The 25324-nt window shown below is 40.1% G+C and overlaps 1 protein-coding gene across 2 annotated transcripts in view; it reads left to right on the top strand.

The window, feature by feature from the left end:
- The first annotated feature begins 6139 nt into the window (after nt 1-6139).
- The window catches only part of peak1 (pseudopodium-enriched atypical kinase 1), a 96876-nt gene continuing 77691 nt past the window's right edge, over nt 6140-25324 (top strand). The window contains exons 1-2 of one of the 2 annotated variants that reach the window (XM_041037898.1): nt 6140-6313; nt 24680-24780. The gene's annotated coding sequence lies outside the window, so the exon portion shown is untranslated. Of the gene's footprint in view, nt 6314-16390; nt 16521-24679; nt 24781-25324 lie in introns of those variants that run through there. The other variant, XM_041037899.1, reaches the window with a different exon arrangement.

The following is a 25324-nucleotide window of genomic DNA, read 5'->3' as shown; positions in this document are numbered from 1 at the left end:
GTTTTGAAGTCAGTCACTGTTTGGAATTGTGCCTGGTCAGCGCCGAAGCTTATTAAAGTAGATGTGGAGTTTGGGTTGGTTAAGTTAATTGAGCAGCTCTGCGGTAATTTACTGGATCTGTAGAGAGACACAAATTACTTTTCGCTCTGTGGCTCATTCACAGACACTGCGCGGCACACAGCTTTAGGAAACAATAACCCACTGTATCATGTTTGAGAATTTTCCCACTCATAGCCATATTAGTGCAGAGGAGAGCAGCTGAATGAGCTACTAAATGACTGTGGAAGAATCTAAATCCTTTTTACCAAATCAAATTGTCAAATCGAATGTTCCCATTGTTTGATCAGGAGCTGGCCAGTTAGCCTGGATATGAACTATCACGTTTCTAACATAGCTCTGTTTTTGTGTTTAACTTGACGCTATGAGCCCTTCCTGTTTCCATTCACTGATGCCCATTTCCTCTTTACCAGCTGAGACTTCCTGTCCACAATGGCCACATGTGTCACGGTGTTATATCCAACAATGTCCCTAACAGATGTTTTGTTCCCACAGGAGAATATGTCGGTTTCGACAGTCAGCTAATAATACACAGTCACTGTAATACTGATTAAATGCTTGGACATTAGGGGGAATCCATGTTTCAGTTTTACATTCACATTGCTGAAGTCCAGTTTCTCAGGGCCAGTCTTTCCTGTGCCATGTGATGCAGTGTGGAGAGGACTTTGGCAATTTCCAGTTACATAATCATGAAAGTTTAAAATTTTACGACCTGGAACCTGATCAAACCTACTTGAAAACTACTTTAACAAGTCAGTAGTCCTAGAGCTGTGCCAGTGGCTCTGTAAGGCTGTCAGCATACTGAAAAGTTGACAGTGATTTTAACCTGCTGATCTTTGTCAGGTGTAAGGTTGACCACGTTCACCATCTTCGTTTAGTGTGTTAGCATGTTAACATTTGCAAAGGAGCACAACACACAAAGTACAGCTGAGGATGATGACGTGTCATTAGTTTTGCAGGTATTTGCATCAGCCAAAGTACAGGATGAATTAAACATTAGACCTAGATGAAAAGTTAAGGGGTCATCAAAGTTGTTAAAATTCATCCTGGGGGCGACATTAATATGTGTACCAAATATCTGGGGAAATCCACTGTTCTTCAGACATTTTACTTAGTGCCAGTTTTATTGATGTTAATATAGATGAAAAGCCAAGAGGGTCACCAAAGTCATTAGAGTTCATCCTGTGGACATCATGAATATCTGTACCACAGTTCATGCAATAGTTGGGAGACATTTCACTAAAAAAACAAAATGTCAACCTCATGATGGAGTTAACGTCAGAGAAACACCAAAGTAATTAGAATTTATCCTCTGAGAACCATGAATGCCATTTCAGTTTCACTCCTTACCCTGAGAGTCATGCTGCAAGCATAGCTTAATTAGCAATATATAAAGATATCTTATAAGTTTTAGATGTAAGATGGGGCACAAACTACTCCCTATGGAGTGATGTGACCAGTGAGACACATTCTACATTATTAGAGTTGTTTACCTTTTAACTTCTGGGACCATCTTTCACACGTGTACCACACAGTGTTTGTAGTAGGCCCCAAAGCTCATTTGTGTAATGAGCTTAGCTACAGTCAGTTTTTGCTTTGATGTTGGCCCAAAGCTGTATAAAAAACAACACAGAAAAGGGAGGAAAAAAGGATGAATGGTAAAGAGTAATGGCTCATACCTTGTTATTACATTTTACCTCGAGTTTAAGTCCAGATGTTGACACGTTTCATGCACCTCCAAGTCCCCAATCTGTCTTCTTTCTTATCTGTTTTAAGACATGACAGAATTGTTGGAACAGAGACCTAGCCTGGCTGTTTTCCAGTCCCTCATCATGTCACTCCTCTTGCCCTCTTCTTGCCAAATCATCATCACACCCAGTCTTTGTCTTCGTAAAGAAACACCCACTGAAATACAAACACCCTCTTCCTCTTTAGTAGGGCCATGTCTGCATCCCTTGGCCAGCTTCCTGCCCGTGGAGTGGGTGGGTTGACATAGGAGAGAGGAGCCAGGTCCAGCAGAGAGCCACAGATCCTGGAGCAGGGGAGGGAGGGAGTGACTCAGAGACGAAAGGATGAGTCAGGCGTCATGTGCTGAATTGGCAATCAACAGTCTCAGTGTCCTGAATGCTTTCTGTTAGCTCAGTTACAACTATTATGGTCAAAATGAGCTACCTTTTATTAGCATATTCAGGCACGTGGGCCAGTAAACATTTGTGGAAATCTTTTTTAATCATCTGCAGTGAGATGCAGCAGTGTTTGATTTTCAAACTGTTTACCCCCATCTTTAAGCAATTAAGTATTCAGTTCAGCGAGTCACAGCTGACGACCACTGTTGACCTCAGTTTCTGGGCTGGGAGATGACTCGTATTGAGTAGCTTTTTCATGTACTTTTTTGGGTACTGCTGTAAATCTGTAACTTAGTCATACTTTTACTTGTTTGGGTTTAATTTCATCTTTGGTGAGAAAGCAACCAGTATTTTATCATTCAGCCCCTGTTCAGTTTATGCCCTATTTAAAAAAAGAAAAAAAATCTAATTGAAGAAGAGAAGTGTGTTCAGTGGAGTTCAGTTTTTGTGACTCTCTTGTTGATTTCCCCAACAGGACATTAAGATCAGATATTACAGTCAGCTGCAGAACAGCTCCTTCACAGCTGGCGTCTTGGTTGTCATCTGTGGCTTGCTTAAAGATACTTAAGCAGGACAACACTTGACTTGCTCCAGCAAATACTTTAACCCCGGTCTTTCATCTCAAGTTTCTCGACATGTCTGGAGGAAATTAGCTCTTATAAAATTAAAGGGATCTGACAAGCAGACAGATTGCACCTTCAATTGGAAAATAAATTATTTTGGATTCACTTGAAACATAATCAGAGCTGCATATGCTGGTACTGCAATGTGCAAAATTCAAGATACTGTAAATGGTGTTTAAACTTACAGAATGATAAGGGATGTGGCATTTTTTTGATTGTCCGTCAGACTGAGACTTTCCTGTAAGGTCTGTCAGCTTCTCTTACTTCCATAATAGGGAAAAGTAACATGGCCTTTCTTTTGTGAAGAATAATTTTTTTTCTTTTATTCCATCATCTGGGAAAATGTCCCTGTTTCCACCTCTGTTGATGATGTGAGTCAGTTTAAACTTCACTGAGTCTGTTCCAGGCGACCCTGACTCATCCCGCCCTGTCTGTCTGCTTCACTCTCTCAGATTTTTGAGACTTAGCTAAAACTATGTTTTAATGTCATGTGTTCTACTGATTGTGTTGTGTATTTCTTATTTAGAAAAAGTCTCTCACACATTTTGTCTATTGTCCACATCATAAAATTGTGTATTTCATCAAAATTGTGCATTGATATTTCTCAAGTGTTTTACCACTTCTTTTGACTTTACTAACAACTTTTATCCTCACAGTCGTAACACACTAAATATTAAGGGAATTTTCAGTTGTTAGTTTTAGTTTAGTTTTTAGGAATGGTTTGTTAATTTTTAATTGAATTGTCCCAGCACATGATGCAAAAATAGACTTTTTAAAATGATTAGTTTTAAAATGGAGCTATTGTAGTCATTGTCTCCTCTCTCTTCATGTCCTGTCAACTCCTTAAATAATATCTGGAAACAAGAATGGTACTGTCCTGCAGGTGAGGGATGCAGGCAGATTATAAAAAACACTGGGAGACATTTCAAAAGTATACAACAATACCCCTATAACTCTTATTTATTCAGCTGGAGAAAGAGAGAGTCACCCTTAAAAAGGCAAAAGAGGAAAATGAGCATCATCCTTCCTCTTCCTTGATCCATCATCCGCTCCATCTCCCCCAGCCCTGGAAAATCCTTGGCCTCAGTGCCCAGGACTGGGGCAGGGAGGAGGAGGAAACAATGCTTGGAATGTGTAAAAAACTTGAGTCATTCCCACATGTCAACCTCCGGCTCAGCTCCTCCTCCTCCTCTTCTCAAATCCATGTTGCCTTCAGGTTCTCCTCATAAACTCTTATATCCAAGTTCAGAAGCTGTAAATGTCACTTATCTAAAAAAACAAGCAAAAAACAAAACAAAAAACAAAATACAGTGTTGCTGCTGCTGAAACATACAATTTATTTCTTGCTTTATTAAACTTTTTTTCTGGGGAAAGATATATTAGAGCAGCAAATGTTACAGCTTTCACAAATGTGTCCTTTTTCGGTTATGTCAATTCTAAAACAGTTAACTATAAATCAATGCATAATTTCAGCTGCGACATCAGCTGTCAGTATATCCTGTCCTACATATTGTCCTTGGGAACTTGGGCACCAAGTAGGCAGAAAGGGAAAAAGGATCATTTTGCACTTACATTTACCGCTTAGTTGTGTTTTCCATGTACACTTGGCTTTTAATTGTGATTAAAATATTTCCAACAGCACCTGAAGGCAGCAGGAAAGCAGGGGATTTCCTCTCCAGTGGTCATTATCTCTTATGAGAGGCATTATGTCAGTAAAAGACACACTGCTACTCTCAACGCTTTGCAATAACTGTAGCATACACACACTCACTGTGGCGTTGTGTTGCACATCTGTTTGCTTCCTCCTGGTGTCAGCTGTCTTTTCCAGACAAACAGGGTTTTGAATAATTAGAAGTTCTTGAAATCAGTTTGTGCTTTGAAGTGTGGTCTCGTAATTTATCATCAGTGAATGTGACTTTTCTTTACAGGCAGTAATGGAAAGAACAATGAGATGAGCAAATGTCCCAGCAGCACGACGTGCTATATATATAATATCTATATAATACGTGCAGTAGTAGGTAGGCTACAATGCCGTTTAATTGAAAAGACTATTGATATTGATCATTAGCAGGTAATACCACTATGTAAAAATATTCCATTACAAGTAAAAGCCCTTCATTCAACATCTGACTTGAGTCAAAACTCCCAAGTATTAGGCGGTCATTACAATGTATTTTCAATATCAAAAGGTCTTCTTATGCAGAATGGCCTCTTTGAGAGTGTTATATTATTTCCAGAATGTTTCAGATTGTTATAATTTTGAGTGAAGTATTAATGTATAAGGCGTATTTTAAAGACTGGCTGGTAAAGGCTGAGCAAGTTTGACTTACAACTGCTGGGTGGCGCAGTCCAACAATGAATCATACAATATAAACTGTTCATATGTTTTATATGTGTAAATCTGAAAAATAACTGTAGCTGTCAAATAAATGTTGCAAAGAAAAAGTAAACTATTTCCCATGAGATGCGGTGGAGCAGAATAATGAATTAACAGTAAATGGAAATACCCAAGTAAAGCACAAGTGCTTCAACATTTCACTTTAGGATACCTAGTTAATTACTTTCTACCACTGGTCATTGACCACACTGACGATAAAAGATGCCATACCATGGCATTTTAACTGGTCAAAGTGGGAAAAACACTGGTGTAATGAATAATATTGATGATGGCTGCCCTCAGCCATGATCCCTGCATATTGCTACACATTTGGTTTATGAGATGCTGTGAAAATATTATGCAAAGACACATTAGCACATAGAAAATATACATTTTCAGCTTTTAATTTTTATTTTGTTTGTTTGCAGATCAAAATGAAATTGAAAAAAAAAAAAACAAAAACAACTCCCATCTGCTGAGGAAGACCATGAGATGCATCTGAAAGAAGATACAACTTTTATACGTATATATTATACATAATTGTTATTTAAATAGCACAGTTTATATTCACTTTCAATTATAATCATTTTTGTGTTTTTAAAAGCGTCAATTAACTAACTCTTTATAATTAACAAATAAAAATAGCAGAATTATCTGGATGGAATTATTCAAATAGTATTTTCAACTTTTTTTTTTAGATCATAACTGCTCCAGACGGCGCAGTTATGATTGTATGGTAATGTATGGTACTGCAAGTTCTTCATCTGAATAGCAGTTTAAAATGAAAAGTTTTTTAGCTGAAATCCAGAAGAAGACAGTCTGAATATGCTGAGTGTCCTTCCACAGTTGTGCACGGACACTTTTGGTGTGCCGTGTAAATTGCGCGTTCACGCGGGTTGTCCTGGCCAGCCCAGTATCCCAGTGCGCTCGCCCCCGCGACAGGCTGGTGGAAAAAACTGCAGCGGCTGTTGCTGAAGCCACGCAGAGAGAGGAGCCGTGTGCGAAAAATCACTGGCACTGGCAAGAGTTGAGCTCTACACGCTCGGATTTTCCTCCTTGTTGCCGAGGACGACGTTGTCAAAACCGGGATTAGCGGTAGAACCGACCGGGCGCAGTTCGGCGTCTGAAAGGTATGGAAAAGTTAGCTAAGGGTTCCCGTTTCCCCCAAATTGAAAGTGTCTCAGCCACAAGTCTCGTCAGTTACCTTCGGCTGCCAAGTTCCAGTTTGTAGTGCAGGGCAATGCCGCGTATTCTGTACGAATAAGCTAACAGCTCTGTGTTGTTATGTTAGCGCTGAATGTCAGATTTATGCAGTCCAGGTCCAGGGGATGCGAGGACAGCTGAGAAGTTTTGCTAGCCGTTGTTTAGGCTCCAGCGAACTGAATGATAGCTCCTGACTTAACGTAACATTACAACTTAGCTGCTTCTCCTGCTGCTGCTGTCATACTTGAGTAAGAGCTGAAGTAGTCGGTAACAACTCAGTTTGTTAAGAAATCCGAGGCTGCTTGTGTTTTGGTTTTGCTCAGAAGTTAGTTTTAGCCTGCACCTGGTTTGGAAAGGAGCCCACGACAAAGCAGAACTTCGCAGTATTTACAAAATGGGATAGGCAGCGGTTCACTTGCCTCGTCTGACCAAACGGGGGTCCAGGGTCCACCAGGGGTCTTTTAGAAGGAACTGTGGGTTTATTTGAGATATATTTCACCACCTATAATGTTAATACAATGAGGCAATAAATAGAGACGAGTGGAAGGAGGGTGTCCACTGTTAGCCTCTTACCTGCAGAACAGATACCAAGTTAGAAGCATTATCAAACTTACTTAACAGGATTTTTGGCACCAAGTGGGGGTCTGTAATCTAACACGTATTTTGTGCTCCTTAGACTGATCTGTCAATAAAATAAATAAATAAATAAATAAATAAAAGTCGTGTTTCCTCGCCTGCAGATTTTAATAATTTGATTGGTATTAATGTACCAGAATCCTTATTTTAAAGGTGTAGTTTATCCTTACCTTACCTGTAAACAGTTGTAGGGTCCTCCTTTTCCATTAAAGACCTGTCTTCAACCTGTCAGGCTGACCCCTGCAAGACCCTTGTACAAAAAAAACAAAAAAACAAAACAAACCCTGCGTTATCCCCGTCATGTCAAGAAATTTACACAGGGCTCCATAGTGGGACGTGCGTTAGTGAGTGTATTACATAAATGCTGCTGTGGTCCACATTGCACTATGAATAATTTTACATGCATCTTAAGGCATGGTTTAAAAAGCTGTTTCTGCCCCATTATAGCCTGCAGCATTAAATAACACACAGAGTGAACCAGAATCAGCGCTGTTTAATTTTCTCATAAAAATCTGCCTCAATAAATTGACACCTAAAAATGGAGATTAAACATGGGGGTCTGACAAGTGTTGACAGGGATTACATTTTTTTTTCATTCAAGCATGTAAATGAAGCTATAAAAGAGATGCGAACATTTTTTAAGGTGATATTTTCACCTGCCAACATCTGTGGTCTCAGGTTTGAACTGAACCATTAGTTCAGGCTAAAGGAATGAAGAATAAATCCTGTTGTGCAGTCAATTTAGTGATACGGCAGTGTATTATCTGAAATGTGGTTCACTGTTGGCTCTGTAGGTAACAGACCGTATGCAAGAAGAACATTTAATAACTGTTTACTTGGTTGGTCCTAACAGGACTGAAAAAAACAAACAAAAACAAAACATATATATGTATTTTTTCCAGGTCAGGTGCATGACAGTGAAAAATGCCCATTGCACGTTTCTGATGATGTCTTTTTTTTTTCAGTCAACATGTTTCATTTACTACCTTGTATCTCAAAGAAAAGCAGCAAATTCTTACACTTGAAATACCTAAACAGGTGAATATTTGACATTTTTGCTTTAAAAATGACTACAGTCAGTGCGATCAATTATGGTAATAGTTGTAGATTAATTTGCTGTCAGTTGACTAATCAATTATTGACTCATCATTTCAGTTCTAGATATAAGAGCTTGAAAATGAGCAGTGGAGAGAGCGACATGTACTGTACAAATTAGCCAGTTAGCCAGTTTCCACAGATATTATACATCAAAGTATGGGTGGGATTTCTGTGATGGTATAATTGCTTATAATGCCTGAAAAATGTACAAAATATGGTTAACTTCAGAAAAAAACAAAAACAAAACATCAGCATCACACCCCAGCTACCCATATTCCCATATTATTCACCACCTAGTTCAGTTTCGGCTGAAATCCACAGTGTCCTTTACTTTTCTGCAATAGCAAATCCTAGACTCTTTTGTTCATGTGAAGAATGTTTGTGAAAGTGAAACATTCTTCAGTTTCAGTGTCACAAGTTCAGGCCAGTGAAAGCTGAAGTACATTACCACTCATGTGCCTCAGTCCATTCAAAACAGACACCAGGTTTTCGAGCACGGAGCTCTCCTTTGTGCGTTCATGTGGGAATGTAGTTGTCAGTTTCTTGTTTTTACTTGCTCCTTGCTCCTGTTTTGATTACCCCTCATGAGTTAACAGTGTCAACAAAGGGAGGCGTCTGACATTGTTACTTCTTCACCTGTTTAAAGCGGATGAGGAGGAAGCGGCGGATTTACCGTGATTTCAGATTTGTCCTCTGATAAGTGCAGATGCCAGTCCCCAAAGAATGTGGGACAAATATTTGCAGGTTTGTTTCCTACATTTCTGAGTTGTGAACATACCTGACATTCTTTGTGGTGAGCAACAGGAAGATAGTGTTTTGTGGTGATGTTGATCTTTTGGTTTTACAGGGCTACAGAAGGTTTTGATTCCCTGTGTCTTTGACTGATAAAGTTTGACAGTTGTAGGATATACGCCTAAATGATCAGAACAGGTTCATGACATTTATTTCAAGGCAGCTGCTCGACAGTCGCGAGTATTTTATCTGCCTTTCACCTTTCAGTTTGCCTATCACAGACATTCAGCCGCAATATTGATCTACGCTATTACAGCAGTGTGTCGGAAGAGATGACATAAATGTGACATAAATTACCTTTTCCATTACAATAGGCTCTTTCTGTGCCGTAAAGGAATGTGATGGGTGACTCACTGGCCTCGAGGCGTATCGTGAAATGGCAGTGCAGTGAGATGTTCAAAATCTGCCCCTTCACATTGTGAACTGGCATGAAAGTTGTTTCTGTTTGGCAGAAAGCTCAGTGACCCAGACCTTCACCTGGACTGAGGCTTATCACCATTTCTTTATCCCGTAGATAGCCATACGTGTTTAGGAAGTGGATGTTGGTGCCAGTTACCGATAAAACAAATTCTAGTCTTTGAATTTCGAACGATAAAGCTGATGTCAGCAGTGCTCTGCTTGTTTCTGTAAAACATGTAATGTGAACATCAAAAGTGCTTAATATTGTTGCAGGAAAACAGCCAGCCTCCAAATCAATATTTCACCACAGCAGAGTCTCCAGGCACAATAAATGTGTTGGTTGTGTTTTACTGTAGTCCATCACGCAGATACATACAGTATTATAGTATTATATATTATATATAGTATTAAAGATTTATTCATAAAAAACCTTATGGGTACCAACTTTAATGTGCGATCTTTTACTGAAGTAAATGTTCCAGTGCACAAATTATTATCACATAGCGACTCTGCCTTTTGAAAGCATTCAACACATTCAGTTATAATTTTGGCACTGAAGTAAAGCATGTTATTGGGTAATTTGAATCTAATAAGCCATTCTAAAACATTTGTATGTATCACACTTTTTATTTTTCCTCAGGCATAATAGTATTTTGGGATAAAATTGTTGAATTATGTGTGAGTGCACGTCTTAGTCTACTTCAAAGACATTAAGTTATGCACAGTCCTCTATATTGAATTGCATAAAACCTTGCCTGAATTCAAAATGTTTTTAATTGTGACTGGTAGAAAAAAAATGGGAGTTTTCACCTTGCGTCTTAACCCTGTCATATGTGATTTCAATATACTGTATTAGCGCTTGCATTTTTCTTATTACACAGTGGAGTTAGTTTAGCTGTTGTCAGATTATTTTTAACCTGGGATTGAAAGCAGTGTGTGATCTCAAACATTTGTTTTGGAGAAAATTCAGTGACATAAATAATGGATAATTTCTTGGTTGACAGAGTGAATGTGTACATGTGGGCCCTGAAACAGATCTGTGAGGGTAGTGTCATGTGACACCCTGACCCTTGACCTCTCCCCCTTGCACTGAACCAGGGCTTGATCTAGGTAACAGGTGTGACCTAGAGGTTAAGGAGTGCATGCACACACACACACACACACACACACACACACACACACACACACACACACACACACACACACACACACACACACACACATACATACGTACATACATATCCTCTCTCTCTCAAAGAGGGGCCAGTTGCAACAGAACAGCAATGGTACCCATACCAGATTAAAATCTCATTATTCTAGTTTTTAAATTGTATTTATTTGTACAGCGAGGTGCGTGTCTGACTCAAGCCTATAATTTTACAATACAAACGTTATTTGTATTAACTAGGGCTGGGAATTGAGAACCAGTTCCATTGAGAACTGGCTCCGAACCATCGGAATCATATACCTGCGAGCTTATTAGTTTCATTTATCAATGCCGGCGTGTCGTTGCGACAGTTGTGCATTGAAAAACATTGTGCTGCTGGAAGCTCGTGGTGAAGAGGAAGAAATGGCCCAAAGTGTGGCATCATTTCATAAAAGAAGATGATGACAGTGCTAGTTGTAATGTCTGTAAAATGGTAATTTCAAATAAGGGTGGAAACACCAGTAATATGCTGGAACATCTTTGTGCGCAGCATGGTCTTAAATTCCAGGAATGCCTCGTGTGTTACGCATCAGTGACACTGCTTCCCAGCCGTGCAGCATGCCTGTAGCATTTCCCATATGTAGGCCTTACTTGGAAAGCCCTCACAGGTGGATGAAGACCCGCCCAGGTAGATAAAATCACACCTTCAGCTTAGTTCCATCTTACATTAGAACACCATATTTCACTCTTTTCAAACTAACACATTTTTGGCCGTACACCTGTTTGAGTTGAATGAAAAGGAAAGCTGTACAAATATTCTCTCATTTCATCCACACTGGAGTCACATGCCTGCCTTTTTTCTGTTTGGTTTCTACACTGTGGTACACAGTGTGTTGATGCTGAAAACCTGTGTAGGCCTTAATTGTTTTACCACACACAAAACTGATGAGGGATCGTTAAGGGAATCGACAAAGATTCGGACTGATAAGCAGAATTGATAATGACATTGATGTCAATAAAACCCTGTCAGTTCCCATCCCTAGTAATAACACTTCTCTGTGTGATACCATCGAAAAAAATGTTTCTCAGTCCAGGTTCATGCTTCTCCTTTTCTGAAGTGTCTTTGAACAAGGCATTGAATTCCACCTCTTTAGCTCTTTATCTAAGCCTGCACTTTGGCCCACCTGTGGTGTGGGACAAGTTGAATAACAATTTATTTATGGAGATCACCGTAGTATCACTTCCATATTTTAGTTTCTGATGTTCTTGTTGCGGTCTGGGTCAGTAAACCGTTCATATCTATTTCAGTATCCTGCTCACAGTTGTCCCTTCACACATGAATAAATTATCAAAATGAACCAAAATTTTTTTTGCTCCTCACAGTCTTGTCAGTCGACTGAAAATTCTGCCCTTGTTAAATGATAGGGTTGCTAAAATTGTGTATTTAGTGAGAGTGGTAATTCGGATCAAGGCCTAAAGGTCAGCATAACACACCAGCAGAACTTTATGTCTCCAAATTGAGGAAATCAGCTCCACACATTTCAATCCCTCCTGAGATTTCCCAAATGTCACACTCTTTGTGATGAACAACATTGTTCCTTTTTTTACACCATTGGGAATTTGGCCATGTAGTTGCCCCTTAAACAAAACACTCCAGGTTTTAGAAGGTCAGTGGAGCCTGATAAAGTGCAGTTTGGGCTGGAAGCCATGTTTAAAAACTTCAGCTCTGTCTGCAATCAAGGCAGAGCCGGAGCCCAGTTGTGTTTTGTTTTGGATCTCTGGCCATGATATAATTTGTGTTGGCAGCTTCAGGTCATGGCTTATACTGAATTTATTTTGCAGCTACTAGGCAATAACACGGCATCTACCAAAAGTCAGTGTAGTGTCATCTGAGTCATTCAGGTGAGAAGATGTCAGGACAAATTAAAGTAACCAGATGAATGGTAAAACATTTTCAGTTCCACAACAACAAAACCAGTAGACAATTAGATTGTTTTTTTTTTAATCAAAACTCCTTTTTTAAAATTATAATCCTTGTTCATTTATTGAAGTGTGAATTGTTTAGTGAGTTGTTTTTATTTTGGGTTTATCAGCTGAGGAATTACACATCATTATCAGGTGAAAGACTTGTTGCACGGGCATCTACCCTTGTTGTATTTGATCTCTAAGTGAGGGACATTCATCAGTGTCTCACCAGCAACATTGTGCGATAAAAGTTTGGCGAAGATTTGTTCCTGTAGTATGCATCTTTCCATAAAACCAGCAAAAATTCCTTTACGGTACTACGTTAAATGTGAAAATGTTACTCCTAAGAGCTCTGTTTTATTGGTGGGATTTACTTGTATGTGATCAAATAAAGTAGAAATTAAAAATCAGCTTAACAGTCAAGAGCTTTCATTCAGAAGATAATGTGACCATATTAATGCCTCTTATCTTTGACTTTGCTTTCCCTGTTGCCCTGTTATTTATTCATTATATGAAGAGAGCTGATGAATTTTAAACTGTTTAAAATGTTTGGGTTTGACCTTTAAAGGAATGTTGACTTTGTAAACATTCGTGATTGTCTGGGTATGTCAAGGCTGTGACTTTGCTGATAAGCTATTAGCTAAGGTGTTGATCTTGAAAATGCAAGTCTAATGAGCTATTAGCTGAGTTGTTATTAATTATCAACGGTGCATGTAAAAACTTATGAAATAATCAAAAGGTGCTTCAGCTTGTAGTGAGGATGCTCATATCTAGCCTTTAGACAAGTTATTTATGATCGATTTTCATTAATAAGTTGGAATACATTCTTCCAACAAGCCCTCTGTACCACAGCCGGGTTGCTATGCATACTAACGAGGGCTATTAACTTAGGTGATGACTCTCACAACTTAACTCCGGCTAAAAGCTGTATGCTGCTGCTCACCCCTTGTCAAACTTTGTCCTTTCACCAAAGTGTGTGATTTAAAAGTGTGTCTCGTCTTCACAGGGCAGGCAGAGTTCAGCTATTCAGCATGTCCCAAGCAGACTTAATGGGCTAAAGCTGTTGGACTCAGTGATTTAGCAGTGCCAGATATTCTCTGTTGGAACTGAATAGTGGGTGTGGGATAGACAACTAGTACCATCACCATCGTCGTCCTGTGAGGTCCTCTATACAAAGACTGAGCCAGGACCAGTGGTAACATAAGGCCTTTTTATTGTTGACGTTTTCCAGACCTCTCACCTGTCTCCCTGCTTGTGAAAAACACTATGATGTCTTGTTAATGTCTGCTTTATAGCTGATTGATGAGGGCCATGTCAGACATTACATTAGCTGCTCTTTGCTTTTGGTGGTCAGTGGAAAGTCTGATGGAAGATAACATGGCAGCATGTAGAATGAATGCTCTATGGTTTTTGATGTTGAATGAACTAATGGTGCACTTTTGTCTCAAACCCCTCTAAGATTTCACCCTGGCTTGGAAACCATCCTCAAACCTGGTTCCAACACCACTTAGATGGGTTCAGTTTGAATATATCTGAAGGAAACTTGTAGGTCTTGGCTATAGGCAATGTCAGCTCACTCATTTTATTCAGACTTCTCGTAACACTGCTAATGACTGGAGATAAACTTGTGTTCTTTGCACGCAGTTGTTCACACATTGTGTATACACTCTGGCCTCAAGTAGACTCTCTGACCCTGAAACCAAAGTTTTATTTGGAGATTCCTTTAAGAGTCCGTTCAGCTGTGTTGCATTCCAAGCTTGATATGTTCTGTTATTTCTCAGGCTCCAACTAACTAACAGAGAAGCAGGCTTGAACTAATAAATGATGTTGTGGTTAACAGCATTCAGGAGAGTCCCAGGGGCTTTTCAGCAAAAAAAAAAAAAGAGTAAACTACGACTAACTAAAATGTAGTTTGTGTTTGGTGAAGGCATTGGTGGAGAAGGTACAAAATACATAAATTATTTGCTGCAGTAGCTGGAGAAACAACCAAGCCAAACACAGTCGTTGTTGGTGGAGCTAAATTTGGTGACAGTAAGAAGCCATGTCAGTCAGACAGATTGGGACATTTTAAGTAAATAGTCATTGTTATAAATCTCTGCTCATGAAGAATGAATTGCATGTAGCCATGGAATATTTACAGTATGTTCATCAACTCATTGTTTACCCGGAGAGATAACTTTGCCATGCATTATTAGCATACATATCCTAATATGGCTTGGCTGTACTGGCTTGCTAAGATCTGCCAAAAGCTACATTAGTGCATATGAGTAGCTGTTGCAATGCTGCTTCTGCTCAACATATCATTTTGTCCCATTATCATGACAAATCTTTAATGAAATGCCGGCTCCTTGTGAACAAAAACTCATGGCAACTTACCTGGCAAAAGTTAGCCAGCCCAGCTTGTCTGTTACCCTCTATTTGACAAAACGATTACACACTAGTTAGGTTTAGCAACAGTCTTCAGTAAGCTGTGTTGATTCCTTAATTATCTGTTTTGATTTGACTAAATGCAGCCTTGATTCTTTACTAATTGACCATAACAAAATGGCCATTTATCTTGACTCTCAGGATAATAACATTTCATTTCATCTATAATACAAACTCAAATTGGCACTGAAACTTACAACAAAATTCTTGTGTCACAGTGCTGTGGCAAATGTATCGAATTAAGGTCTTTATCTTATTGTTTTCATACATTTGTGGATTCTTGACCCCAAAAGTCTGAAACCAACAACAAGGGATGTGTTGTGCAATAATTACCCATTGGAGATAATGTGGCCTAATTTTTCTACGATTTAATGCCACTGTCTTTGAAGGGAACTTTGCTATAAATTCTAAACTCTTAAACACTGAATTAATCCCTTCTTTCTTTGTTACCAATGAAATGCAGAAATAGTGCCTGAGTAAAACATTCTTTCTCAGAGTTTTGCAATCCTAGCTTCTAATACCTCCCTCCGTCTGAGAACTAACACAGTTCCCAGCCTGAGGCTGGAATGGGAGATGGCCAAAGACCTAACAATATGTGGTGGGAGATCAAAATCCCTGGATGAATCTGGTTTCCAATTTCATTTAGAAGCAAAACGCCTTTAGGCTCGGTCCCACAGTTCTGCATTTCTGGTGATTAAATCTAGGTGTGGATGGATATGCGTAAAGCAAATAACTGTGAAATACAAATAAAATGTATTTTCAACACTGCAAATTAAGTGACATGCAGTCACATGCATTGAAGCCCACCCAGCATGTGTGCACACCTGCACGTGCACACTTTACATTTTCAACACTGTCATCATGTATCCGGAGCAGGTGAAATACATCCCCTGCATTACTCGTGTTTCTCCAGTAAGGCTTTTGATCTAGGAGAGTGTTGGCACCGGTCTGGCCCAGTGGCTGCTTTTCTCAGGGATCTGCATTGACTGAGTCTGACTGTCAAAGACCCTCACTGATTTTAAGAATGGAGTGCTACATCTCCAAGCATTACCACTGAGTAGGGAAATGGGAAACTCTCCTGAAAAAAGTTGTGATAGGATCTTGACTACTCTTTCATTGTAAAGCACTATTTGTGCTTCAGTTGTTTCTCTGTTGAATTTTGGATTAGAGCTTCAGAAGTGGTGTTGATGCAAAAAAAAAAAAGTTGCTGTTACACGACCTCCAACTTTTAACTGCCTTGATGCTGTATTGAACGCCATATATGGAAGGATAATTCTCCCTTGCAAGATCTGTGGTGATCTATCTACACAAGTATTTGTTTGAGTAAGAGTAAGGCCTCTGTGATTGGTTGCGGCTATGGTGAGGTCAAAACAATTCTGCCCAACTCAAATGTGTCGAGAGCACAAAGGGGTACTTGCTTTTGGCCAAGTTTTGACCTCACTAACTCTCCTGAACTCACCCTGCATCTTAAAATAACTTGCTACGTGTTGTGCTGAAATCTCTCAGACATACCTTGCTGCTGTCGGACTTGTTTACCATGGTGAAACTGAGCTCTCCCTGCTGTTGGAGATTACAGGCCTGGATGGGGGCTACTTAGATGCATCAGTACTATCTCGTAGATTCATCGGAAGCACCTTTCTTTCAGGATGAAGTGCGGTAGGTTTTCTCAGGTGGGTTGTGTGCGTCTGTATGTTTGTTCAGCCATCAGTTACACAGCTTTACCTTCAGAAGAAAAAGATTGTGCTTTTAGTTGAATGAATGTATTCTGTAAAGTCAAAAATATTCTATACGGTTCTTAATTTGCATCTTGACGAAGCTCAGTGGAATACTGAAGTCTCATAAATTACAGATGAGGTGGATGGAGGCGGTGGGTGTGGTGCGTCTCTGCAAATCCACGCTTAATAATGGCTCCTCCTGACACTGCAAATGTGAAAAACCTTTTTCCACTTCTGAATGCTTAACTAGGTCATCGTGACTCACTTATTTCCATCCAAATGTGAAATTTAGAAATGCTCTGCTTCTTATCTCTTGCTCTTACAATAAGACCCCTTGTCTTGTTTTTTTTTTTTTATGGCAGTTTCTAATCTTGTCCTAATTCAATGATGGACAGGAACGACTTTAATAATGTTGTGCCTTGGCTTTGGCTGATTCAGGCTATTGGGAACATTGTGTTAAGTCCTGACTTGAAATGTAGCGGTGGACAGAAATAAATACTGCCATGGTAGTGTGGCTTCTATCCGATCACAGTTTTACTACCATGTCACACAGCATAGATCATAAAACAAAACATAATGATTTATAAACCCAATAATTAGAATAATAAAATTATATTTATGTAGATGTGAGATGAGAGATGTGAGATTTTAATTTTTAATTAATTTTAATTAGTGTCGAGCTCAGTAGTACAGGTAGAATTTCACGCTTCCTTGATTCTGTATGTATTACGTTTGGACTTAGTATAATTGCAAAGCTGGAACAATAAATTTACTGGCAAAGAGAAGGACAATGATACCTTACAGTATTTGTCAGACATTATGCAACGTTGATGGTGAAAATGCACCCCAGCATTCACCACCTCACCACTTGTAAACAAACATCCGCCGCCTGACCTTGCCTGACACAGCAAGACTCTTTTCCGCAAATAATCCTGTTGGTGCTGCTCAAATTAAATTTGCAGACTCACCCCATTTTCAAGTCACCCAGCTGAGTGAAGGCACATCTCAAATTACCTGTTTAACTCATAGGCCCTCCTTTTAGTCTCACTCTCTCTCACACACACACACGGTCCATCCACGCTGTGATCTCATTAGCAATATCAGTGCATGCCGTATCTCTGCCGTAACACTAACCCCCCCCCCACCCCGGTTGTGTAAGTGGTTGTTATTTGGTGCGTGATAGGATCTGGATCACATGAAGATCGAAATGGCAGGAAAACAAACACTCCCATTCCTTTAGACCCTGGCCCATACCCGGGCCCATACCACAGCTATATCAGGCTGGCAGGCCGACGGGGGCTCCTGGCTGAACGTCTGTAGGGGATGAGACAAGTGTGACATGTGTGTCTGAGAATGGTGTGAAAGAGAGCGTGCAACACCGTGTATAAAGAATAAACGGAAGTCCCTGTTCGGATGAGAGGAGCAAGTTTTTTGGATTTGGTGACTGAACTGACTGCTTGCTTGTGAAACTTCTGTGTGGGTGAGTGTGTGATAGTGATAGCAGGTGGGTGTCCTGCCCAGATATTGGCATTGAGCCATTAGATTTGGGCCACGGAAGGAGGAAGAGGAGGAGGAAGAGTAGGAGGAGTTGGGAGCGCTATGATCCAGAGGACTGTTGACTGACAGGAACAGTGGCTGCGCAGAAACTAGCCAGAGAGCATGAGGCTGGCAAACAAGACCACAGCACAACAAGATCCAGCATTCAGTTAATTTTATATGTCTGGACCCAGTACTGGGACACCATATTGTAAGATCAAAGTGAAAATATGATGTTCAAACATGAGGATTGCTTTCTCCCTTGGTTTTTCTCTGGCACTATTAATGCATACTAAGGAGGAGTTTTAGTCGAAATGTGAAAAGGGTGTTTGTTTTCTTTGCCGGAGAAGAGAAAAAATGTAAATGGAGAATATACGCACATGTGTTTACTCTGGCATGCATATTTCTCCCATGTGCCGGCAAATCTTCTTCCCTCTGTGCGAGCGCGAGAGTAGAACACTTGCACCGACACGTGATGGAGACTCGGCAAAGATCAGAGGAAACTCTTTCAGTGTTTGTTTCTTGTAGCGTCAGAAAAGCAAGGTAGGTCCCTTGGGGTTGAAAGAGCAGGCGGGAGGACTGTGGAGAAGTCCATAATGTTTCTTACGCTGTGATGTGCCCCTGCTTGTGTTATCACTTCTCCCGCTGAAATTGTGAAACAGGTTCAGTTGTTGTGAAGTGTTTTAAAAAAAAAAAAGAAAAAAGAAAAGAAGTGCCCTAAGTTGTTCCAAGTTAAAGAGTTTGTTCATTTAACGCAGGGACTTTGTGTACTTCTGTTTAGACTAGCTACTGTTTATCGAGGGAAAGATGACAGCCCCATTCGGGTGAAATGCATTTATCTAGAGAAGTATTAATTTTAAATATTTTGTAAATAGATGCAGTTTATAAACAAGGACCTTGTTGGTTTAAATGAAACTTTAATTTTTCTGTAATTGTCAGAAGAAAAAATAATGTTTTAGCCTATGTTAGTACACAATTTTTTTGGAAGTTGAAATTTGATAATTCTTTCTCTCTCTTGCTCTCTCTCTTTCTTACTCGTTCACACAGACACACACAAAGACACACACAAAGTATATATAAGTAACCCATACCTGCCCTACATACACAGAGACTCATTTTAATTAAAAGCTATCTCTTTTGCACAGGCCTTCATGAATCCCCTATTACATCTCAGCTAGTTAAGCAAGACGTTTACTGTGTAAGCAAGAATTAGGCTCAGTGTGGAAGCATGACAGAAAAGAGGACATGCATATTAATCAGGCTGACTTTCTTCATAAAGAGCTTTAATTAAATAGGTTTGTCACAGAGTCATTTTATACAACGGCAAAGGACGTAAAGAGTAATCATGAATAGTGCAAATACATCAAACAAAAAATTAGGCCAGCGCTCACAGTGTGTACATGTATGTTGTATGTCAAAAACCTAAATTTGCTTAAAGATATTCAAATTGTTAGTTGTGGTTTTTTTTTGCCTCCCCTTATTTTCTTATCAGAATCTAGTGATTTCTATTTAGCCATAATAAAAGTTGTAGGTAGTTGTCAATGTATGATACTAATAGGGTTAATTGCAAAGCATTGGGCTGCTCTGTGTGGATTCAGCATTTTCCAGGGACTGTGTGCTAGATTTTACTCAACACTTTGGTTTGCTGAAGTTCCTAAATTGACAGCTGGTGCTGTTGTCAAGCATCTATGTGCAACAAGCCTACTTTTGATTTCGAGGTTTTAGCTTTCATAGTGGTCCCATTTGCTGTGTCCTCTCCCATCACTCGTGTCTGTATTATCTACAATTTTCACATATATAGAGACCTCTGGTGTGTGGTTGGCTGTTAACTTGTCAGTCAAAGCTTTGTGGGGAATAGAAATTATACACCCACAGTTGTCAAGATGTTGTATGGATGTTGTAAAACTGTGGGAGCATAAAACCAGTAGCCCACGTTTATAAATTCCTCTACAGTTTTGTCTTTATTCCTCATTCTACGGTGACGTGTGACTCAAGCAACGGGGAAGAGAGGGTAAGAAAGGTGCTTTTGATAAGTCAGCTAACCATGTACCACAGACAGCAAATGTGTTCAGTGAATATCTCATTTTTTAAGAGAAGCCAAAACCCTAAAGCTTGACGATTTGCTGGTCTTTTGTATCAGGTGATGTTGTCAGAATAGATGGAGGTTATGTTAAAGCAGTAATTCGGGAACTAAATAATTCTTACAACATCACACACTACTGTTTCAGTACAGCTTAAAGGAGAAGCTGAGGTGGTAGCTGATTTTATTTCCTTCGGACAGAGCCTGGCTGCATGTTTGTCCGTGTTCACTGTCTTTGTGCTAAGCAAAGCTAACTGACTGCTGGATATATAGCTTCATATTTACATAAGACAGTAGCTCTCGGCAAGAAAGGGAATAAGAGCATTTCCCAAAACATCCTTCTATTCTTTTAAGTTCTTTTAAACAGTTTCAATGTGGCTTGAGTTTATGAATTCCATCACTGATTCACAGTCTCCAGCTTCTCAATTCATAAAGATATTAAATCCAGGTTTCCATAAAACATAAACCTTAATACAACACAAGCTTAATAGTCTTTCTGTAGTGATTGTAAAGTGAGAAATGATGCTTGGCAGAGGGCGATTATCTTTACAATTAGCTTTACAGCTGCCTTTACTTTGAATTCAGTTCTAATACATACAGGCTCCTATGCTGACTACATCATACCTCAGGGCAGCAATAAAACAGCATCATTGTGCCCCTGCACGAGTTAACAAGCTTCCCCAGGGAGTGTGAGCTTGATCCTGGGGGATGTCTTTAAGCCACCCTATTGAGTTTACATCACATGTTTTATCTGGCTTGCTGCAAGTGGAGACACTTTTAATGGTCAATCTGTGTTTTTCTGTCTAAACAAGTTCCGCGTTTTCTTTGTACCAACTGGAGATTCTAGAGCTTGGTTAGTCTGTCGATCTGTAATTAGTGCCAACCATAAACAACCGGAACACCGCTGAGCATTGCCACGGGTGGCTGCCCTCACCACGACAATCTGGAGTTTCCCTTTTGTCCTCGGATGTGTCTGATGTAGAGCCAGCTGCCCGCCTTGGGAGCTGAACAGTGGGTCTACAGTATGGGGAGAGGGGAAGAGAAAGTTGAGGAGCTTAAGGAACGTGGATGTGGACAATGTATAAATACCAGTGAAAGAAGAAATAGAAAAGAGGAACATAACATACCTTGTAAAGACTGTGATAAAAGAGGGTCTTGTTAAGCAACTTGTATCCAGGAGACGTCAGATTCCTTTTCTGTACTTCTGCAGAATCATATTTAAATTTAGAGCCTAATGCCATCTAAATGTGATGCAAGTCCTCAGCTCTTGGATCAGCATGCATGCTTTTTCTGCCCTGGCTCCAAGATGTACAATGATGACATCATGGTTAATGTACTACTGGGTAGCTCTCCATTCCTGTCGTTTGTCTGATCGCTTGGCTAGCGTACTTATTCTTTGCAAATATTATATCCACTCAGTCACTTATCACAGTCTACACAGGCTGCATTTTCCTCAAGATGCTTGAGTCATGACATAATCCCTTTACCATGGAGACAGAGTGACTGGTTTATGTTGGGTTAGGTTGGAGTGCATGTGTATGTCTTCTGTTGATTGTCTTTTTGTGGCTGTATTTTCTCAAATAGTGGTACCCTACATCTGATTATGTATTTAAAACTATGCAGACGATGGATTTGAGCAAGGGCATCGCATCTTGCGGGGGAAAAAAATGAATAATTCTTTCTTTGCGGCCTCAGCACCTCTAAAACCTTTTTCTTTTTATCTTGAATGCCCAACTTTCCAGGCTCTTGTAAAGGTCACGGTGAACTCGTGGTTGTCGTCGTCTCGGGAATAGGCTCTTGGCCTGAAGACATGCTCCATGGACTGTTGCAAGCAGTCGGCTGCCCCTCCTGTGGCCTGGCAGCCCACTTAGACTGCACATGGCTAAGAGGAGGAAACATCTGTGCACTTCATGCAGACAGCAGAATGTTTTGTGAATGTTAAGGATTGCACTGTTTCTTTCCTGTCTGCCAGTGTAATTTGGAGCCTGCAAAGTTACTTGGTTTGTGTAAAGTCTTATGTTGTGTTTGCTATAAAAATAAAACAAACGTTTTAAAAATGAGGATCTTGTCCCAATAATAATATTCACCAAGTGAAATAAATTAAGCAGTTGTTAACAATTGTATTTTGGGAGTTAGGAATTCCAAATAAAAGCAAGGATGTTTTAATTTAGCAGTGCCCAGTAGCATTGCCCTGACAGTCATCTCCTATAGCTTTTCACTGTTTTCTGCCTTGCAAGAAGGATTGTATTAAGCTAGCATGTCAATGCCTTTGAAACTTTCTCTTGCTCTACATGTTTTCAGTCAAGTATGATAATGTCATATGTGGTTTAGGGGCTAGTATCTTTCTCTCATGCTTTGATTCAAGTTCTGTTGAGCTTGGCATGTTTCCTTCTCACAGGGATCTCTTAGTCTTAGCTTGAGTCAAAGATCAAAGGCCCAGTGTATGTGCATATTGTGCAAGGCTCAAGTTGTAGCCTTTCAAATCTTGAGCTCTCAATTTCAGTATCCTGGCAGGTCAACTCACATTTCCTTTTGGTCTCAGAGTGATCATTTTCCAAACCGTGATGAAAGCTGTCCATCATGGCATCATAACCACAGCCTGTAAATCAAGGATTCCTGTGGAGGCATTATAATATAGACACAGCTCAGCGAGTGGGTGCAACCTGCAGTAGTGCTGTTGGGAGGCAATAAAACAGTTTGCATCGCAGTAGCAGGAGCCTGATGTGCTCAGCTCTGCATCTGTGCTGATTACCATTGCTTAACTGCCATTAAGGGACACATGGAGCTGTTTAGCTATCTGCCTATGTGGAAATACTATAGTGCACTGTCAATTAGAGCCAGAGGAAGGAAGTGGCTAAAACCGAGAGGAAGGCGAAGCCCAAGGGAGATTTGGCCTGACTCTACTCATGTTTATTGGATTTTTTTTTCTCTCTCCCTTTTCATTTTTAACATTTTGCGTTTTTACTGTAGTTCACCTGGAAAATGCTCTTACCTTCATTGGGATGTATGGTTTCTTAATGGATGGTCACGTAGCGGATGGTTTTGGATATGTTAGATATCTGTTGTTAATATGATTTGGATATGTTTATGTTTTTACTTTTATGGGTCAGCCCATAGACAGTTTTCCTTCCTCAGCTAGGCAATAAAATGTATTCTAGTCTATTCTATTATATTCCCTCTTATCAAGACAAATCCTCCTCTATCAATACAAGACCATACAAAAATACGACCGAGATATTATACATATACGGTAGGTTTAGTTGTGTGATTTTGGCAGCACAATTGGAAAGTGTACACATTCACAAAATGCATGGGTACTCACCCAAATATGGATATGCACACAACACTTACACCTGCAAGTGTTCACACAAACAGACCCTGTTCACCTCCCCCCGTCCTCTGCCCACTGGCAGCCAATATTAGTGTTGGATTATACATTAAAGCCTGAGTCGTGTTTAGCAAGTGGACCCTCTTAAAACAAAAAACAAAAAAGCTTTCAGTGTAAACAGACTCCTCACATCTAAACCCTTGGCTCTTATAGTTTCGAGCCACTAGCTGTGCTCTACACTAACAATTCCTTATATAGCTTGGTTTCTTGCCTGAGTGGACTACAGTGTAAGAATGCCATGCCTGCAGGGATGAATTTAGGACAGGGGAGTGGTTCAAGTCTAATTTCTGTTGACTCATGCTTTTAATGAGAATTGGGACGTGACAGTGTTGTGGAGAATGGGTTTGGAATGGTTCCTCAGTCTGTTGGTGTTATTAATGCACAGCAGCCTTTTGCCTGGGTGATGTGAATGTTTATGAAGATTATATCGCAGTGTTTCTGTCATCTCTTTCTCAGCTTGGTGCCTTGTTGAGAGTTAGTGCCCACAAAAAAGCAACTAAGCAGGCTAGTTGTTTATTATAGTGAACCCTACCTGCCTGACTGACCCCAGCATGAAGCAAACAGGTGCTAACAGGCGACGCACGTTAGTTTTCTTTTTAATTATGATAATTGTGTTGCTCACTCTCTGGGCACCCCCATACTTTCACCCCACCATTGTTAACCCTGCCAGCCCTCACCCTACTCCTTTTTTTTCCAGGCATGAGATCTGCCGAAATACTTTTACACACTCAAATTTGTATAGACAAGTGTGTAGCAACTCAGTGGCCATTCCCCTGGGCAGGAATTACAGGTCCTTTATGCGCTGTTGGAATAAGAAGTGGAAGCTGTGGGATTTATGTGGATTTATGTTTTTTGTAATTCCAAAATAGACTTCTTGTCGGCTTTTCGTGATCTGCAGTATTTAGAACATATGTGGATTATAATTGTTCTGTGCCTCCCTTGATTTAAACAGTAATACCCCAAAAAGTTGGTGTCAGTTCTGAACAAAAATCCAGTCATTTTAATCATTTTGTATCTGTGATTTCACAGAAGTAGGAGCTTACCAGGAGTGCTTGATGGTGACATTAAGCTGACATCTGCCCTCTCATCTCTTGCTTTCCTTGTCTGCAGGAAAGTTGGCTGCAGCCTTAGAACGCCCTGTGTCTCTGTCTGAACCAGCGAGTTCTCGTCCTATAACACTCAAGACAACAGGGAGCCACATAACCTGGCAGGTAAGCACGGTCCAGATTTCTCTTTGTACATGACAGCTGTTGAATATACGGGGTGATATGTTGCATTAAATCAAGAGCATCTAATTTCACTCTAAGATACTCTACATCCAAAAATGACAAGACTGTTTTACACTATGTTTTTGTGCTTTGTGGGTTTATTCTCTTTCTTCTTCTTTAAGAGCTTGGGCTGGGTTGGGAACCGTTGCTGTTGTGGGCCCGTAAAGGCTATTGAGAAATGAGTAACATTGGGCTGCAGCACCACAGGGCAACATAACAACACAAATACAGTACACAAGTACCTGCAGCATCATCATCACTACAAGGCAGAGATAAGGGCATTCTTGACAGAAAAATCAGCATCTTCAGTCTGCCTCTTTCCAGACAGCCGGATTATGACATTATTCTTTCTGATAGCAGTGACTCCACATAATATTTGGAGTAGACTTAGTCTGTTATACAAAGGGTTAGTCATCCTTACACAGGGAGACTGCAGGGCCGTATTGTGTGTTTTAGTTTCTGCCCTTGCTGCCTCGGCTGATTGTCG

This window comes from Toxotes jaculatrix, chromosome 5, assembly GCF_017976425.1.
Source record: "Toxotes jaculatrix isolate fToxJac2 chromosome 5, fToxJac2.pri, whole genome shotgun sequence".
NCBI classification, from domain to species: domain Eukaryota; kingdom Metazoa; phylum Chordata; class Actinopteri; family Toxotidae; genus Toxotes; species Toxotes jaculatrix.
This window is presented reverse-complemented; position numbering and strand designations above follow the sequence as displayed.